Genomic DNA, 12,641 nt, shown 5'->3' with positions numbered 1-12,641 from the left:
TAGCGGATAGGATAGAGGTTAGGATAGGATAGAGGATAGGATAGGATAGAGGATTGGATAGGGGATTGGATTGGATAGAGGATAGGATAGGATAGAGGATAGGATAGGATAGAGAATAGGATAGAGGATAGGATAGGATAGAGGATAGGATAGGATAGAGGATAGGATATTATAGAGGATAGGATAGGTGATTGGATATGATAGAGGATGGGATAGGTGATTGGATAGGATAGAGGATAGGATAGGTTAGAGGATACGATATTATAGTGGAGAGGATCGAATATAGGATAGGATAGGGGATTGGATAGGATAGAGGATAGGATAGGATAGAGGATAGGATAGGATAGAGAATAGGATAGAGGATAGGATAGGATAGAGAATAGGATAGAGGATAGGACAGAGGATTGGATAGGATAGGATAGTGGATAGGATAGGATTGAGGATAGTACAGGATAGAGGAAAGGATAGGATAGAGGATAGGATAGAGGATAGGATAGAGGATTGGATAGGATAGGGGATATTATATGATAGAGGATAGGATACGATAGAAGATAGCATAGGATAGAGTATAGGATAGAGGATATGATTGAGGATAGGATAGGATAGAGGAAAGGATAGGATAGAGGATAGGATAGAGGATAGGATAGAGGATTGGATAGGATATGGGATATTATAGGATAGAGGATAGGATACGATAGAGGATATTATAGGATAGAGGATAGGATAGGATAGAGGATAGGATAGATGATTGGATAGGATAGAGGATAGGATAGGATAGAGGATAGGATAGGATAGAGGATACGATAGAGGATAGGATAGGATTGAGGATAGGATAGGATAGAGGATAGGATAGGATAGAGGATAGGATAGGATAGAGAATAGGATTGGATAGAGGAAAGTATAGGATTGAGGATAGGATAGAGGATAGGATAGAGGATTGGATAGGATAGGGGATATTATAGGATAGCGGATAGGATACGATAGAAGATAGGATAGGATAGAGTATAGGATAGAGGATAGGATTGGATAGAGAATAGAATAGAGGATAGGATAGGATAGAGAATAGGATAGAGGATAGGACAGAGGATTGGATAGGATAAGATAGTGGATAGGATAGGATTGAGGATAGGATAGGAGATTGGATAGGAGAGAGGACAGGAGACGATAGAGGATAGGATAGGATATAGGATTGGATAGGATACGATAGAGGATAGGATAGGATAGAGTATAGGATAGAGGATAGGATAGGATAGAGGATAGGATAGGACAGAGAATAGGATAGAGGATAGGATAGGATAGAGAATAGGATAGAGGATAGTATAGGATAGGGGTTATTATAGGATAGAGAATAGGAAAGAGGATAGGATAGGATAGAGAATAGGATAGAGGATAGGACAGAGGATTGGATAGGATAGGATAGTGGATAGGATAGGATTGAGGATAGTACAGGATAGAGGAAAGGATAGGATAGAGGATAGGATAGAGGATATTATAGGATAGAGGATAGGACAGAGGATTGGATAGGATAAGATAGTGGATAGGATATGATTGAGGATAGGATAGGAGATTGGATAGGAGAGAGGACAGGAGACGATAGAGGATAGGATAGGATATAGGATTGGATAGGATACGATAGAGGATAGGATAGGATAGAGTATAGGATAGAGGATAGGATAGGATAGAGGATAGGATAGGATAGAGAATAGGATAGAGGATAGGATAGGATAGAGAATAGGATAGAGGATAGGACAGAGGATTGGATAGGATAGGATAGTGGATAGGATAGGATTGAGGATAGTACAGGATAGAGGAAAGGATAGGATAGAGGATAGGATAGAGCATAGTTTAGAGGATTGGATAGGATATGGGATATTATAGGATAGAGGATAGGATACGATAGAGGATAGGATACGATAGAGGATAGGATAGGATAGAGGATAGGATAGGATAGAGGATAGGATAGGATAGAGGATAGGATAGGATAGAGGATAGGATAGGGTAGAGGATAGGATAGGATAGAGGATAGGATAGGATAGAGGATAGAATAGGATAGAGGATAGGATAGGAAAGAGGATAGGATAGGATAGTTGATAGGATAGGATAGACGATAGGATAGGGGATTGGATAGGATAGTTCATAGAATATACTAGAGGATAGGATAGGATAGAGGATAGGATAGGATAGAGGATAGGATAGGATAGAGGATACGATAGGATGGAGTATAGAATAGGATAGAGGATAGGATAGGATAGAGGATAGGATAGGATTGAGGATAGGATAGGATAGCGGATAGGATAGGATAGAGGATAGGACAGGATAGAGAATAGGATAGAGGATAGGATAGGATAGACAATAGGATAGAGGATAGGATATTATTGAGGATAGGATAGAATAGAGGATAGGATTGGATAGAGGAAAGGATAGGATAGAGGATAGGATAGAGGATTGGATAGGATAGGGGATATTATAGGATAGAGGATAGGATACGATAGAAGATAGGATAGGATAGAGTATAGGATAGAGGATAGGATTGAGGATAGGATAGGATAGAGGAAAGGATAGGATAGAGGATAGGATAGGATAGAGGATAGGATAGGATAGAGGATAGGATAGGATAGAAGATAGGATAGGATAGAGGATAGGATAGGATAGAGGATAGGATAGGATAGAGGATGGGATAGGATAGAGGATAGGATAGGATAGAGGATAGGATAGGATAGAGGATAGGATAGGATAGAGGATAGGATAGGATAGAGGATAGGATAGGATAGAGGATAGGATAGGATAGAGGATAGGATAGGATAGAGGATAGGATAGGATAGAGGATAGGATAGGATAGAGGATAGGATAGGATAGAGGATAGGATAGGATAGAGGATAGGATAGGATAGAGGATAGGATAGGATAGAGGATAGGATAGGATAGAGGATAGGATAGGATAGAGGATAGGATAGGATAGAGGATAGAATAGGATAGAGGATAGGATAGGAAAGAGGATGGGATAGGATAGAGGATCGGATAAGGGATTGGATAGGATAGAGGATAGGATAGGATAGAGAATAGGATAGGAGATTGTATAGGATAGAGGACAGGAGACGATAGAGGATAGGATAGGATTTTGGGTTGGATATGATAGAGGATAGGGTAGGATTGAGGATAGGATAGGATAGAGGATTGTATAGGGGATTGGATAGGATAGAGGATAGGATAGGATAGAGGATAGGATAGGATAGAGGAAAGGATAGGATAGAGGATAGGATAGGATAGGATAGAGGATAGGATAGGATAGAGGATAGGATAGGATAGAGGATAGGATAGGATAGAGGATAGGATAGGATAGAGGATAGGATAGGATAGAGGATAGGATAGGATAGAGGATAGGATAGGATAGAGGATAGGATAGGATAGAGGATAGGATAGGATAGAGGATAGGATAGGATAGAGGATAGGATAGGATAGAGTATAGGATATAGGATTGGATAGGATAGAGGATAGGATTGAGGATAGATTATACGATAGAGGATTGGATAGGATAGAGGATAGGATATGAGATTGCATAGGATAGAGGATATGGTAGGATATAGTATAGGATATGATGGAAGATATTATAGGATAGAGCACAGTATAGGGTAGAGGATACGATATTATAGTGGAGAGGATCGAATATAGGATAGGATAGGGGATTGGATAGGATAGAGGATAGGATAGGATAGTTGATAGGATAGGATAGACGATAGGATAGGGGATTGGATAGGATAGTTCATAGAATAGGATAGAGGATTGGATAGGATAGAGGATAGGATAGGATAGAGGATACGATAGGATGGAGTATAGAATAGGATAGAGGATAGGATAGGATAGAGGATAGGATATTATAGGATAGAATAGGATAGAGGATAGGATAGGATAGGATAGAGGATAGGATTGAGGATAGATTATACCATACAGGAGAGGATAGGATAGGATAGAGGATAGGATAGGTTAGAGGATCGGATAGGGGATTGGATAGGATAGAGGATAGGATAGGATAGAGGATAGGATAGGATAGCGGATAGGATACGATATAGGATTGGATAGGATAGAGGATAGGGTAGGATAGGGGATTGGATAGGATAGAGGATAGGATAGGTTTGCGGATAGGATATGATATAGGATTGAATAGCATAGAGGTTAGGAGACGATAGAGGATAGGATAGGATAGAGGATAGGATAGGATAGAGGATAAGATAGGATGGAGGATAGGATAGGATAGGATAGAGAATAGGATAGGATAGCGGATAGGATAGGATTGAGGATAGGATAGGATAGAGGATCGGATAGGGGATTGGATAGGATAGAGGATAGGATAGGAGATTGGATAGGATAGAGGACAGGAGACGATAGAGGATAGGATAGGATATAGGATTGGATAGTATAGAGGATAGGATAGGATAGAGAATAGGATAGGGTAGATTATATTATAGGCTAGAGGATACGATATTATAGAGGATAGGATAGGATAGAGTATAGGATTGGATAGAGGATAGGATAGAGGATAGGATAGGATAGAGAATAGGATAGGATAGAGGATAGGATAGCATAGAGGATAGGATAGGATATAGGATAGGATCGGATAGAGTATAGAATAGAGTATCCTATCCTCTATAGGATAGAGGATAGGATAGAGAATAGGATAGAGGATAGGACAGAGGATTGGATAGGATAGGATAGTGTATAGGATAGGATTGAGGATAGGATAGGAGATTGGATACTAAAGAGGACAGGAGACGATAGAGGATAGGATAGGATATAGGATTGGATAGGATAGAGGATAGGATACGATAGAGGATAGGAAAGGATAGAGGATAGGATAGGATAGAGGATAGGATATGGGATTGGATAGGATAGTTGATGGAATATGATAGAGGATAGGATAGGATAGAGAATAGGATAGGATAGATGATATTAAAGGAAAGAGGATAGGATATGATAGAGGATACGATATTATAGAGGATAGGATAGGATAGAGGATCCGATATTATAGAGGATAGGATACGATAGAGGATAGGATTGAGGATAGATTATAGGATAGAGGATAGGATAGGATAGAGGATACGATAGGATAGAAGATAGAATAGGATAGAGGATAGGATAGTATAGAGGATAGGATAGGATAGAGGATAGGATAGGATAGAGGATAGGATAGGATAGAGGATAGGATAGGATAGAGGATAGGATATGATAGAGGATAGGATAGGATAGAGAATAGGATAGGATAGATGATATTAAGGGAAAGAGGATAGGATATGATAGAGGATACGATATTATAGAGGATAGGATAGGATAGAGGATCCGATATTATAGAGGATAGGATACGATAGAGGATAGGATTGAGGATAGATTATAGGATAGAGGATAGGATAGGATAGAGGATACGATAGGATAGAAGATAGAATAGGATAGAGGATAGGATAGTATAGAGGATAGGATAGGATAGAGGATAGGATAGGATAGAGGATAGGATAGGATAGAGGATAGGATAGGATAGAGGATGGGATAGGATAGAGGATAATATAGGATAGAGGATAGGATAGGATAGAGGATGGGATAGGATAGAGGATAATATAGGATAGAGGATAGGATATAGGATTTAATAGGATAGAGGATAGGATACGATAAAGGATAGGATAGGATAGAGGATAGGATATGATAGAGGATAGGATAGGATAGAGGATAGGATAGGATAGAGAATAGGATAGGATAGAGGATAGGATAGGATAGAGGATAGGATAGGATAGAGGATAGGATAGGATAGAGGATGGGAAAGGATAGAGGATAGGATACGATAGAGGATAAGGATAGGATAGAGGATCGGATAGGGGATTGGATAGGATAGAGGATAGGATAGGAGATTGGATAGGATAGAGGAGAGGAGACGATAGAGGATAGGATAGGATATAGGATTGGATAGTATAGAGGATAGGATAGGATAGAGAATAGGATAGGGTAGATTATATTATAGGATAGAGGATACGATATTATAGAGGATAGGATAGGATAGAGTATAGGATTGGATAGAGGATAGGATAGAGGATAGGATAGAGGATAGGATAGGATAGAGAATAGGATAGGATAGAGGATAGGATAGCATAGAGGATAGGATAGGATATACTATAGGATCGGATAGAGTATAGAATAGAGCATCCTATCCTCTATAGGATAGAGGATAGGATAGAGAATAGGATAGAGGATAGGACAGAGGATTGGATAGGATAGGATAGTGTATAGGATAGGATTGAGGATAGGATAGGAGATTGGATACTAAAGAGGACAGGAGACGATAGAGGATAGGATAGGATATAGGATTGGATAGGATAGAGGATAGGTTACGATAGAGGATAGGAAAGGATAGAGGATAGGATAGGATAGAGGATAGGATAGGGGATTGGATAGGATAGTTGATGGAATATGATAGAGGATAGGATAGGATAGAGAATAGGATAGGATAGATGATATTAAAGGAAAGAGGATAGGATATGATAGAGGATACGATATTATAGAGGATAGGATAGGATAGAGGATCCGATATTATAGAGGATAGGATACGATAGAGGATAGGATTGAGGATAGGTTATAGGATAGAGGATAGGATAGGATAGAGGATACGATAGGATAGAAGATAGAATAGGATAGAGGATAGGATAGTATAGAGGATAGGATAGGATAGAGGATAGGATAGGATAGAGGATAGGATAGGATAGAGGATAGGATAGGATAGAGGATAGGATATGATAGAGGATAGGATAGGATAGAGAATAGGATAGGATAGATGATATTAAAGGAAAGAGGATAGGATATGATAGAGGATACGATATTATAGAGGATAGGATAGGATAGAGGATACGATAGGATAGAAGATAGAATAGGATAGAGGATAGGATAGTATAGAGGATAGGATAGGATAGAGGATAGGATAGGATAGAGGATAGGATAGGATAGAGGATAGGATAGGATAGAGGATAGGATAGGATAGAGGATAGGATAGGATAGAGGATAGGATAGGATAGAGGAAAGGATAGGATAGAGGATAGGATAGGATAGAGGATAGGATTGGATAGAGTATAGGATAGAGGATAGGATAGGATAGAGGATAGGATAGGATAGAGAATAGGATAGGATAGAGGATAGGATAGGATAGAGGATAGGATAGGATAGAGGATAGGATAGGATAGAGGATAGGATAGGATAGAGGATAGGATAGGATAGGATAGAGAATAGGATCGGATAGCGGATACGATAGGATTGAGGATAGAATAGGATAGAGGATCGGATAGGACAGAGGATTGGATAGGATAGAGGATACGATAGGATAGAGGATATTATAGAGAAGAGGATAGGGTAGAGGATAGGATAGGATATAGGATAGGATAGGATAGAGGATCGGATAGGGGTTTGGATAGGATAGAGGATAGGATAGGATAGAGGATAGGATAGGGGATTGGATAGGATAGAGAATAGGATAGGATAGATGATATTATAGGAAAGAGTATAGGATATGATAGAGGATACGATATTATAGAGGAGAGGATTGAATAGAGGAAAGGATAGGGGATTCGATAGGATAGAGGATAGGATAGTGGATAGGATAGAATAGAGGATAGAATAGGGGATAGGATAGGATATAGGATAGGATAGAGGATAGGATAGAGGATTGGATAGGATAGAGGATGGGATAGGATAGAGGATAGGATAGGATAGAAGATACGATAGGATAGAGGATAGGATAGGATAGAGGATATAGGATATAGGATTGGATAGGACACAGGATAGGATACGATAGAGGATAGGATAGGTTAGGATAGGGAATAGGATAGGATGGATGATATTATAGGATAGAGGATACGATATTATAGAGGAGAGGATCGAATATAGGAAAGGATAGGGGATTGGATAGGATAGAGGATAGGATACAGAATAGGATAGGATAGAGGTTAGGATAGGATAGATGATAGGATAGGGGATTGGATAGCATAGGGGATTGGATAGGATAGAGAATAGGATAGGATAGATGATATTAAAGGAAAGAGGATAGGATAGGATAGAGGATAGGATAGGATAGAGGATAGGATAGGATAGAGGATAGGATAGGATAGAGAATAGGATAGGATAGAGGATACGATATTATAGAGGATAGGATAGGATAGAGGATAGGATAGGGTATAGTATAGGATAGAATAGAGGATAGGATAGGATAGAGGATAGGATAGAATAGAGGAATAGGATTGGATAGAGGATGGGATAGGATAGAGGATAGGATAGGATAGAGGATAGGATAGGATAGAGGATAGGATAGGATAGAGGATAGGATAGGGTAGAGGATAGGATAGGCTAGAGAATAGGATAGAGGATAGGATAGGATAGAGGATAGCATAGGATAGAGGATAGGATAGGATAGAGAATAGGATAAGGGATTGGATAGGATAGAGAATAGGATAGGATAGCGGATACGATAGGATTGAGGATATGATAGGATATAGGATATAATAGGATAGAGGATCGGATAGGGGTTTGGATAGGATAGAGGATAGGAAAGGATAGAGGATAGGGTAGGATAGAGGATACGATATTATAGAGGATAGGATAGGATAGAGGATAGGATAGGAGAGAGGATAGGATAGGATAGAGGATATAATAGGATAGAGGATAGGATAGGATAGAGGATAGGGTAGAATAGAGGATAGGATAGGATAGAGGATACGATATTATAGAGGATAGGATAGGATAGAGGATAGGATAGGGTATAGTATAGGATAGAATAGAGGATAGGATAGGATAGAGGATAGGATGGGATAGAGGAATAGGATTGGATAGAGGATGGGATAGGATAGAGGATAGGATAGGATAGAGGATAGGATAGGATAGAGGATAGGATAGGATAGAGGATAGGATAGGATAGGATAGAGAATAGGATAGGATAGATGATATTATAGGAGAGAGGATAGGATACGATAGAGGATAGGATAGGATAAAGGATAGGATAGGATAGAGAATAGGATAGAGGATAGGATAGAGGATTGGATAGGATTTGGGATATTATAGGATAGAGGATAGGGTAGGATAGCGGATAGGATAGGATATAGGGTAGGATAGGATAGAGGATAGGATAGGATAGAGGATAGGATAGGGTAGAGGATAGGATAGGCTAGAGAATAGGATAGAGGATAGGATAGGATAGGATAGAGGATAGGATAGGATAGAGGATAGGATAGGATAGAGGATAGGATAGGATAGAGGATAGGATAGGATAGAGGATAGGATAGGATAGAGGATAGGATAGGATAGAGGATAGGATAGGAGAGAGAATAGGATAGGATAGCGGATACGATAGGATTGAGGATATGATAGGATATAGGATAGGATAGGATAGAGGATCGGATAGGGGTTTGGATAGGATAGAGGATAGGATAGGATAGAGGATAGGATAGGATAGAGGATCGGATAGGACAGAGGATTGGATAGGATAGAGGATACGATAGGATAGAGGATATTATAGAGAAGAGGATAGGATAGAGGATAGGATAGGATAGAGGATAGGATAGGATAGAGGATCGGATAGGACAGAGGAATGGATAGGATAGAGGATAGGATAGGATAGAGAATAGGATAAGGGATTGGATAGGATAGACAATAGGATAGGATAGAGGATAGGATAGGATAGAGGATAGGATAGGATAGAGGATCGGATAGGACAGAGGATTGGATAGGATAGAGGATACGATAGGATAGAGGATATTATAGAGAAGAGGATAGGATAGAGGATAGGATAGGATAGAGGATAGGATAGGATAGAGGATCGGATAGGACAGAGGAATGGATAGGATAGAGGATAGGATAGGATAGAGAATAGGATAAGGGATTGGATAGGATAGACAATAGGATAGGATAGCGGATACGATAGGATTGAGGATATGATAGGATATAGGATATAATAGGATAGAGGATCGGATAGGGGTTTGGATAGGATAGAGGATAGGAAAGGATAGAGGATAGGGTAGGATAGAGGATAGGATAGGATAGAGGATACGATATTATAGAGGATAGGATAGGATAGAGGATAGGATAGGAGAGAGGATAGGATAGGATAGAGGATATAATAGGATAGAGGATAGGATAGGATAGAGGATAGGGTAGGATAGAGGATAGGATAGGATAGAGGATACGATATTATAGAGGATAGGATAGGATAGAGGATAGGATAGGATAGAGGATCGGATAGGGGTTTGGATAGGATAGAGGATAGGATAGGATAGAGGATAGGATAGGATAGAGGATCGGATAGGACAGAGGATTGGATAGGATAGAGGATACGATAGGATAGAGGATATTATAGAGAAGAGGATAGGATAGAGGATAGGATAGGATAGAGGATAGGATAGGATAGAGGATCGGATAGGTCAGAGGAATGGATAGGATAGAGGATAGGATAGGATAGAGAATAGGATAAGGGATTGGATAGGATAGAGAATAGGATAGGATAGCGGATACGATAGGATTGAGGATATGATAGGATATAGGATAGGATAGGATAGAGGATCGGATAGGGGTTTGGATAGGATAGAGGATAGGATAGGATAGAGGATAGGATAGGAGAGAGGATAGGATAGGATAGAGGATATAATAGGATAGAGGATAGGATAGGATAGAGGATAGGGTAGGATAGAGGATAGGATAGGGTAGAGGATACGATATTATAGAGGATAGGATAGGATAGAGGATAGGATAGGGTATAGTATAGGATAGAATAGAGGATAGGATAGGATAGAGGATAGGATAGGATAGAGGAATAGGATTGGATAGAGGATGGGATAGGATAGAGGATAGGATAGGATAGAGGATAGGATAGGATAGAGGATAGGATAGGATAGAGGATGGGATAGGATAGAGGATAGGATAGGATAGAGAATAGGATAGAGGATAGGATAGGATAGAGGATAGGATAGGATAGAGGATAGGATAGGATAGGATAGAGAATAGGATAGGATAGATGATATTATAGGAGAGAGGATAGGATATGATAGAGGATACGATATTATAGAGGATAGGATAGGATAGAGGATAGGATAGGGGATTGGATAGGATAGAGAATAGGATAGGATAGATGATATTATAGGAAAGAGTATGGGATATGATAGAGGATACGATATTATAGAGGAGAGGATCGAATAGAGGAAAGGATAGGGGATTCGATAGGATAGAGGATAGGATAGGGGATTGGATAGGAGAGTGGATAGGATAGGATAGAGGATAGGATAGGAGATTCGATAGGATAGAGGACAGGAGACGATAGAGGATAGGATAGGATATAGGATTGGATAGGATAGAGGATAGGATAGGATAGAGGATAGGATAGGATAGAGGATATGATAGGATAGAGGATAGGATAGGATAGAGAATAGGATAAGGGATTGGATAGGATAGACAATAGGATAGGATAGCGGATACGATAGGATTGAGGATATGATAGGATATAGGATATAATAGGATAGAGGATCGGATAGGGGTTTGGATAGGATAGAGGATAGGAAAGGATAGAGGATAGGGTAGGATAGAGGATAGGATAGGATAGAGGATACGATATTATAGAGGATAGGATAGGATAGAGGATAGGATAGGAGAGAGGATAGGATAGGATAGAGGATATAATAGGATAGAGGATAGGATAGGATAGAGGATAGGGTAGGATAGAGGATAGGATAGGATAGAGGATACGATATTATAGAGGATAGGATAGGATAGAGGATAGGATAGGATAGAGGATCGGATAGGGGTTTGGATAGGATAGAGGATAGGATAGGATAGAGGATAGGATAGGATAGAGGATCGGATAGGACAGAGGATTGGATAGGATAGAGGATACGATAGGATAGAGGATATTATAGAGAAGAGGATAGGATAGAGGATAGGATAGGATAGAGGATAGGATAGGATAGAGGATCGGATAGGTCAGAGGAATGGATAGGATAGAGGATAGGATAGGATAGAGAATAGGATAAGGGATTGGATAGGATAGAGAATAGGATAGGATAGCGGATACGATAGGATTGAGGATATGATAGGATATAGGATAGGATAGGATAGAGGATCGGATAGGGGTTTGGATAGGATAGAGGATAGGATAGGATAGAGGATAGGATAGGAGAGAGGATAGGATAGGATAGAGGATATAATAGGATAGAGGATAGGATAGGATAGAGGATAGGGTAGGATAGAGGATAGGATAGGGTAGAGGATACGATATTATAGAGGATAGGATAGGATAGAGGATAGGATAGGGTATAGTATAGGATAGAATAGAGGATAGGATAGGATAGAGGATAGGATAGGATAGAGGAATAGGATTGGATAGAGGATGGGATAGGATAGAGGATAGGATAGGATAGAGGATAGGATAGGATAGAGGATAGGATAGGATAGAGGATGGGATAGGATAGAGGATAGGATAGGATAGAGAATAGGATAGAGGATAGGATAGGATAGAGGATAGGATAGGATAGAGGATAGGATAGGATAGGATAGAGAATAGGATAGGATAGATGATATTATAGGAGAGAGGATAGGATATGATAGAGGATACGATATTATAGAGGATAGGATAGGATAGAG

The sequence above is a fragment of the Halictus rubicundus genome, unplaced genomic scaffold (assembly GCF_050948215.1).
Source record: "Halictus rubicundus isolate RS-2024b unplaced genomic scaffold, iyHalRubi1_principal scaffold0055, whole genome shotgun sequence".
NCBI classification, from domain to species: Eukaryota; Metazoa; Arthropoda; class Insecta; order Hymenoptera; family Halictidae; genus Halictus; species Halictus rubicundus.
The sequence above is the reverse complement of the archived record's forward strand: the minus strand, read 5'-3'. Positions refer to the sequence as shown.